Source organism: Giraffa tippelskirchi, chromosome 3 (assembly GCF_054371585.1).
Source record: "Giraffa tippelskirchi isolate mGirTip1 chromosome 3, T2T-mGirTip1v1.2.pri, whole genome shotgun sequence".
Classification (NCBI taxonomy): domain Eukaryota; kingdom Metazoa; phylum Chordata; class Mammalia; order Artiodactyla; family Giraffidae; genus Giraffa; species Giraffa tippelskirchi.
The window spans coordinates 33,692,205-33,700,448 of NC_137277.1; positions in this window are offsets into that span (position 1 = coordinate 33,692,205).

Here is an 8,244-nt window from a genome sequence, read left to right on the forward strand (position 1 = left end):
GAACTTGTGAGTCTCTTTTTTACATTGTGTCAATTTATCTTTTTGTGCCACAAGAAACAAACATATTACTTATAACTTATGGAGAAGTATTTAGTCACCAAAAATAAAACATGGAACGAGCAGCCAAGCAAGTCCCTGTTAGGAAGAGCCCTAAACACCACATGGCACTGTGGGAAGAGCAGGTGAAGCCTAGAGGCAGATCTTAGACATACAAAACAAGAGTACGGACAGCCGAGTGTAAATCGCACCCGGCAAAGCATCAGCTAGTTATCAAGAAAAAAGGATTTCTTTTAGTGAATTTACTGACCTTCTTCATAAAACGGTAGGAAATCCTTGATCCTAAGACTGAGAACAAATAAAACACCAATTACCTACATAAAAGAAAAGAAAAAGTTGAAAAAAATTGGAATAGACATGCAAAAGGATTTAAAATGCAAACTATATCCACTAAGTTGGGACTAGGACCCCTTGAGAGGGAAATATATTCTATAGATTTTCTGGAATTGTTAGTTTTTTTGCTACCTACAGATGTTCTGTTGTTTGTTTTACTGAGTCTTCTCACTTGTTAAGAATGAATATATTTTCAGTAGTTCTGTCTCTTTGGAAATTTCTGTACTTTTTATAAGGCTTTCTCCTAGTACTTCTACTAGCAACAGAAGGTCAATTTATATTCAAAAAGTCGGTTCCCTGCTGTCATTATTTGATCTATTGGTTCCTACACTGTGCTTCTCTACAGTGTGTGGCAACTACTATCATTACTCTAATTGGTATTACTACTACAGATTTACATGTGCTGAGGCCAGCATGGGCCTTCCCCTTATTTTTCACAGGCAGGGAGCAGGTTAAACATCATTATCTTGTCTATTAGGAATATATACAACAAAGGTCTTACAAGAATATTACACACCTATTTAAAAGGAACAATACAAAATTAAATGTTTTTAATTACATTATCTAGCAGGTTAAGTTATCCAACTGCACCCTCTGGACCTCAGCTCCTGGGGACGATTCCCTCTGGGGTATTACATACCTCCATCTGCTTTCTATCAATCATTAGAGACAACTGTTTAATGCTACACGTCGAGTTGCACTTTAAAATACTTTATAAAGCAGTTTTTAACAGTCCTTAATATATTATTAAATTCTCTGCCTGTGGTTACAACCTAATATTCCAATCTCACATTGCCATTTCATTTGGCTACTGACTTAATGAGAAAAACGAATAGGAAAATGGATAAATGTTAAGCAAAGAAACAGGAAAGAGAGGCAGGCTCTGATAATGGCAGCCAGCCTTAGTGGGACCTCACTGAATACTGACTGTCCTGGAAAACACGAGATTCCTCATGCCCCTTGGATCATGCTCCACCTCTTGGTTTGAACTGAAATCTGCCACCCACCAAGAATAGTGCTTCTCTGGAAGCACTTGTAAGAGCTGACCATTATTCCCTAATGCTTTAAGAATGCCTAGGCCTAAGCTAGAAATGATAACCCCCTCGACCCCCACTGCTATTTATCCTTACAGAAAGCTCTTCTTTGAGAATCATGCTGTTCTGCTATTCAACATACCTATCGATGACACCTAATGACTTCTCATTCATTGAAGATTTTGGTACCTCTCCTCTCTCCATGCAATTCACACTACATTCCTGGTAGACTTCAGTGCCCACATGGATGGTTCATCCAATACACTGACTCCTACCTCCATTCCAACTCTTCCACAGCCTCACTCTAGAAAATGCCTAAACTTCTAAGTCACCAAATCAAGCATCTCTCTCCTGATTTTCTAGCTTGTTTGTTGGACTATTCTCAACATAACAATTCTTCAACTCCATTGACATTTTCAGTATTTTGACCTTTTGGTTCTTCCATATCCATCAGCCCCTATTTCATCTTTATTTCTCCCCCAAACTAAGCAAAAATTCATAATTTGGCTTTTTGTCTATTCAATTGACAGAGTCCTAAACGTCCTTGCCAACTCCTATCTCCTGTCACACTCTTGAGAGCAAAGACACTAATGAATCAAACAACTCATGACTCCACACTTCAGAGAAACTCCCTATCACCAACCCCAGTGAGCCTTCAGTGCTGGAGTTACATAGTCAGCTTGCTCACTCTTATTTCTCTCTACTTCAAGTCTTCCCACTCTCCTCAAATTTCCATTTCCCTCTTTGCCTGACAAAATGATCTCACATCCTGCTTAAAAGAAAAAAGAAACTGGATGTCATCAGATGAAAAAGGCCACCCATTTTTACTGCAAAACCAGCTTTATCCTTCTGATGTGGAGGTCTCTCCACCAGTTCAGGGCTCTCTCCTCTGCCTGGCTCTGAGTCTCATCCCTTCCCCCCACTTAGAATATTTCTACAAGGGACTATCCTTTTCTTTCAGTTTTATTTCCAATCTCTCCCACTCTGCTATATCCTTTTTTTTTTTATTTTATAAATTTATTTATTTTAGTTGGGGGCTAATTACTTTACAATATTGTAATAGTTTTTGCCATACATTGACAAAGTTTGCCATTCATTGACATGAATCAGCCATGGGTTTACATGTGTTCCCCTTCCTGGACCCCCCACCCACCTCCCTCCCCATCCCATCCCTCTGGGTCATCCCATTGCCCCGGCCCTGAGCCCTTGTCTCATGCATCAAACATGGAATGGTGTTCTGTTTCACATATGATAATATACATGTTTCAATGCTATTCTCCCAGAACGTCCCACCCTCACCTTCTCCCTCAGAGTCCATAAAATTGTTCTATGCATCTGTGTCTCTTATTCTGTCTCGCATATAGGGTTATCGTTACCATCTTTCAAATTCCATATATATGCATTAGTATACTGTATTGTTGTTTTTCTTTCTGGCTTACTTCACTCTGTATAATGGGCTCCAGTTTCATCCATCTCAGTAGAACCGATTCAAATGTATTTTTTTAATGGCTGAGTAATATTCCATTGTGTATATGTACCACAGCTTCCTTATCCATTCGTCTGCTGATGGACATCTAGGTTGCTTCCATGTCCCGGCTATTGTAAACAGTGCTGCGATGAACAATGGGGTACATGCGTCTCTTTCAATTCTGGTTTCCTCAGTGTATATGCCCAGCAGTGGGATTGCTGGGTCATATGGCAGTTCTATTCCCAGTTTTTTAAGGAATCTCCACACTGTTCTCCATAGTGGCTGTATTAGTTTGCATTCCCACCAACAGTGTAAGAGGGTTCCCTTTTCTCCACACCCTCTCCAGCATTTATTGCTTGTAGACTTTTGGATAGCAGCCATTCTGACTGATGTGAAATGATACCTCATTGTGGTTTTGATTTGCATTTCTCTAATAATGAGTGATGTTGAGCATATTTTCATGTGTTTGTTAGCCATCTGTATGTCTTCTTTGGAGAAATGTCTGTTTAGTTCTTTGGCCCATTTTTTGATTGGGTCGTTTATTTTTCTGGAATTCAGCTGCAGAAGTTGCTTGTATATTTTTGAGATTAATTGTTTGTCTGTTGCTTCATTTGCTATTATTTTCTCCCATTCTGAAGGCTGTCTTTTCACCTTGCTTATAGTTTCCTTTGTTGTGCAAAAGCTTTTAATTTTAATTAGGTCCCATTTGTTTATTTTTGCTTTTATTTCCAATATTCTGGGAGGTGGGTCATGGAGGATCCTGCTGTGATTTATGTCGGAGAGTGTTTTGCCTATGTTTTCCTCTAGGAGTTTTATAGTTTCTGGTCTTACGTTTAGATCTTTAATCCATTTTGAGTTTATTTTGGTGTATGGTGTTAGGAAGTGTTCTAGTTTCATTCTTTTACAAGTGGTTGACCAGTTTTCCCAGCACCACTTGTTAAAGAGATTGTCTTTTCTCCATTGTATATTCTTGCCTCCTTTGTCGAAGATAAGGTGTCCATATGTGCGTGGGTTTATCTCTGGGCTTTCTATTTTGTTCCATTGATCTATATTTCTATCTTTGTGCCAGTACCATACTGTCTTGATGACTGTGGCTTTGTAGTAGAGCCTGAAGTCAGGCAGGTTGATTCCTCCAGTTCCATTCTTCTTCCTCAAGATTGCTTTGGCTATTCGAGGTTTCTTATATTTCCATACAAATTGTGAGATGATTTGTTCTAGTTCTGTGAAAAATACCATTGGTAGCTTGATAGGGATTGCATTGAATCTATAGATTGCTTTGGGTAGTATACTCATTTTCACTATATTAATTCTTCCAATCCATGAACACGGTATATTTCTCCATCTGTTTGTGTCCTCTTTGATTTCTTTCATCAGTGTTTTATAGTTTTCTATATATAAGTCTTTTGTTTCTTTAGGTAGATATATTCCTAAGTATTTTATTCTTTTTGTTGCAATGGTGAATGGTATTGTTTCCTTAATTTCTCTTTCTGTTTTCTCATTATTGGAGTATAGGAATGCAAGGGATTTCTGTGTGTTAATTTTATATCCTGCAACTTTACTATATTCATTGATTAACTCTAGTAATTTTCTAGTAGAGTCTTTAGGGTTTTCTATGTAGAGGATCATGTCATCTGCAAACAGTGAGAGTTTTACTTCTTCTTTTCCTATCTGTATTCCTTTTATTTCTTTTTCAGCTCTGATTGCTGTGGCCAAAACTTCCAAAACTATGTTGAATAGTAGTGGTGAAAGTGGGCATCCTTGCCTTGTTCCTGACTTTAGGGGAAATGCTTTCAATTTTTCACCATTGAGGATAATGTTTGCTGTGGGTTTGTCATATATAGCTTTTATTATGTTGAGATATGTTCCTTCTATTCCTGCTTTCTGGAGGGTTTTTATCATAAATGGATGCTGAATTTTGTCAAAGGCTTTTTCTGCATCTATTGAGATAACCATATGGTTTTTTTCTTTCAATTTGTTAATGTGGTGTATTACATTGATTGATTTGCGGATGTTAAAAAAACCTTGCATTCCTGGGATAAAGCCCACTTGGTCATGATGTATGATCTTTTTAATATGATGTTGGATTCTGTTTGCTAGAATTTTATTAAGGATTTTTGCATCTATGTTCATCAGTGATATTGGCCTGTAGTTTTCCTTTTTTGTGACATCTTTGTCTGGTTTTGGAATTAGGGTGATGGTGGCCTCATAGAATGAGTTTGGAAGTTTACCATCTTCTGCAATTTTCTGGAAGAGTTTGAGTAGGATAGGTGTTAGCTCTTCTCTAAATTTTTGGTAGAATTCCGCTGTGAAGCCGTCTGGTCCTGGGCTTTTGTTTGCTGGAAGATTTCTGATTACAGTTTCGATTTCCGTGCTTGTGATGGGTCTGTTAAGATCTTCTATTTCTTCCTGGTTCAGTTTTGGAAAGTTATACTTTTCTAAGAATTTGTCCATTTCTTCCAAGTTGTCCATTTTATTGGCATATAGCTGTTGGTAGTAGTTTCTTATTATCCTTTGTATTTCTGTGGAGTCTGTTGTGATCTCTCCATTTTCACTTCTAATTTTGTTGATCTGATTCTTCTCCCTTTGTTTCTTGATGAGTCTGGCTAATGGCTTGTCAATTTTGTTTATCTTCTGGAAAAACCAGCTTTTAGTTTTGTTGATTTTTGCTATGGTCTCTTTTGTTTCTTTTGCATTTATTTCTGCCCTAATTTTTAAGATTTCTTTCCTTCTACTGACCCTGGGGTTCTTCATTTCTTCCTTCCTTCTCTAGTTGCTTTAGGTGTAGAGTTAGTTGATTTATTTGATTTTTTTCTTGTTTCTTGAGGTACGCCTGTATTGCTATGAACCTTCCCCTTAGTATTGCTTTTACAGTGTCCCATTGGTTTTGGGTTGTTGTGTTTTCATTTTCATTCGTTTCTATGCATAATTTGATTTCTTTTTTGATTTCTTCTGTGATTTGTTGGTTATTCAGAAGCGTGTTGTTTAGCCTCCATATGTTGGAATTTTTAATAGTTTTTTTCCTGTAATTGAGGTCTAATCTTACTGCATTGTGGTCAGAGAAGATGGCTGGGATGATTTCAATTTTTTGAATTTACCAAGGCTAGATTTATGGCCCAGGATGTGATCTATCCTGGAGAAAGTTCCATGTGCACTTGAGAAAAAGGTAAAATTGATTGTTTCGGGGTGGAAAGTCCTGTAAATATCAATTAAATCTAATTTGTCTATTGTATCATTTAAAGTTTGTGTTTCCTTGTTAATTTTCTGTTTAGTTGATCTATCCATATGCGTGAGTGGAGTATTAAAGTCTCCCACTATTATTGTGTTATTGTTAATTTCCCCTTTCATACTTGTTAGTATTTGCCTTATATATTGTGGTGCTCCTATGTTGGGTGCATATATATTTATGATTGTTACGTCTTCTTCTTGGATTGATCCTTTGATCTTTATGTAGTGTCCTTCTTTGTCCCTTTTCACATCCTTTATTTTAAAGTCTGTTTTATCTGAAATGAGTATTGCGACTCCTGCTTTCTTTTGGTCTCCGTTTGCATGAAATATGTTTTTCCATCCCTTCACTTTCAGCCTGTGTGTGTCCCTAGTTTTGAGGTGGGTCTCTTGTAGACAGCATATATAGGGGTCTTGTTTTTGTATCCATTCAGCAAGCCTTTGTCTTTTGGTTGGGGCATTCAACCCATTTACATTTAAGGTAATTATTAAGTATGATCCCATTGCCATTTACTTTGTTGTTTTGAGTTCGTGTTGAAACATCCTTTCTGTGTTTCCTGTTTAGAGAAGATCCTTTAGCATTTGTTGGAGAGCTGGTTTGGTGGTGCTGAATTCCCTCAGCTCTTGCTTGTCTGTAAAGCTTTTGAATTCTCCTTCATATCTGAATGAGATCCTTGCTGGGTACAGTAATCTGGGTTGTAGATTATTCTCTTTCATTACTTTAAATATGTCCTGCCATTCCCTTCTAGCCTGAAGGGTTTCTATTGAAAGATCAGCTGTTATCCTTATGGGGATCCCCTTGTGTGTTATTTGTTGCTTTTCCCTTGCTGCTTTTAATATTTGTTCTTTGTGTTTGATCTTTGTTAATTTGATTAATATGCGTCTTGGGGTGTTTCGCCTTGGGTTTATCCTGTTTGGAACTCTCTGGGTTTCTTGGACTTCTGTGACTATTTCTTTCCTCATTTTAGGGAAATTTTCAACTATTATCTCCTCGAGTATTTTTTCATGGCCTTTCCTTTTATCTTCTTCTTCTGGGACTCCTATGATTCGAATGTTGGGGCGTTTCATATTGTCCCAGAGGTCCCTGAGGTTTTCCTCATTTCTTTTGATTCTTTTTTCTTTTATCCTCTCTGCTTCGTTTATTTCCATCATTCTATCTTCTACCTCACTTATCCTATCTTCTGCCTCCGTTATTCTACTGTTGGTTCCCTCCAGAGTGTCTTTTATCTCCTTTATTTCATTATTCATTCTATATTGACTCCTTTTTATTTCTTCTAAGTCCTTGATAAACATTTCTTGCATCTTCTCAATCCTTGTCTCCAGGCTATTTATCTGTAACTCCATTTTGCTTTCAAGATTTTGGATCATTTTTATTATCATTATTCTAAATTCTTTTTCAGATAGATTCCCTATCTCCTCCTCTTTTGTTTGGTTTTGTGGGCATTTCTCATTTTCCTTTACTTGCTGAGTATTTCTCTGCCTTTTCATCTTGTTTAGATTGCTGTGTTAGGCGTGGCCCTTCTGTATTCTGGTAGTATGAAGTTCCTCTTTATTGTGGAGGTTCCTCACTGTGGTTGGGGTTGGACAAGTGGTTTGTCAAGGCTTCCTGGTTGGGGGAGCTTGTGTCTGTGTTCTGGTGGGTGGAGCTGGATTTCTGCTCTCTAGAGTGCAATGGAGTGACCAGTATTAATTTTTGAGATGTCTATGGATTTGGTGTGCCTCTGGGCAGCCTGTATATTGATGCTCAGGGCTATGTTCCTGCGTTGCTGGAGAATTTGCGTGGTATGTCTTGCTCTGGAACTTATTGGCTCTTGGGTGGAGCTTGGTTTCAGTGTATATGTGGAGGCTATTGGATGGTCTCTTATTAATTAATGTTTCCCCTGGCTTTCAGTCTTATTCTTGCAGTAGCCTCAAGACTTTTCCTTCCATACAGCATCAATAATAAAACTTTTAGGTTAATGATGAAAAGAGTCTCCACAGTGAGGGATACCCAGAAAGGTTCACTGAGTTACATGGAGAGATGAGGTGGGGGGGGGAGGGTTGAGGTGACCAGGAGGGGAAGAGGGGAATTCAAATGTGGAGAGAGCAATCTAGCCAGTAAGCACTTCCCTCTGTGCTTTCCACAGTTTG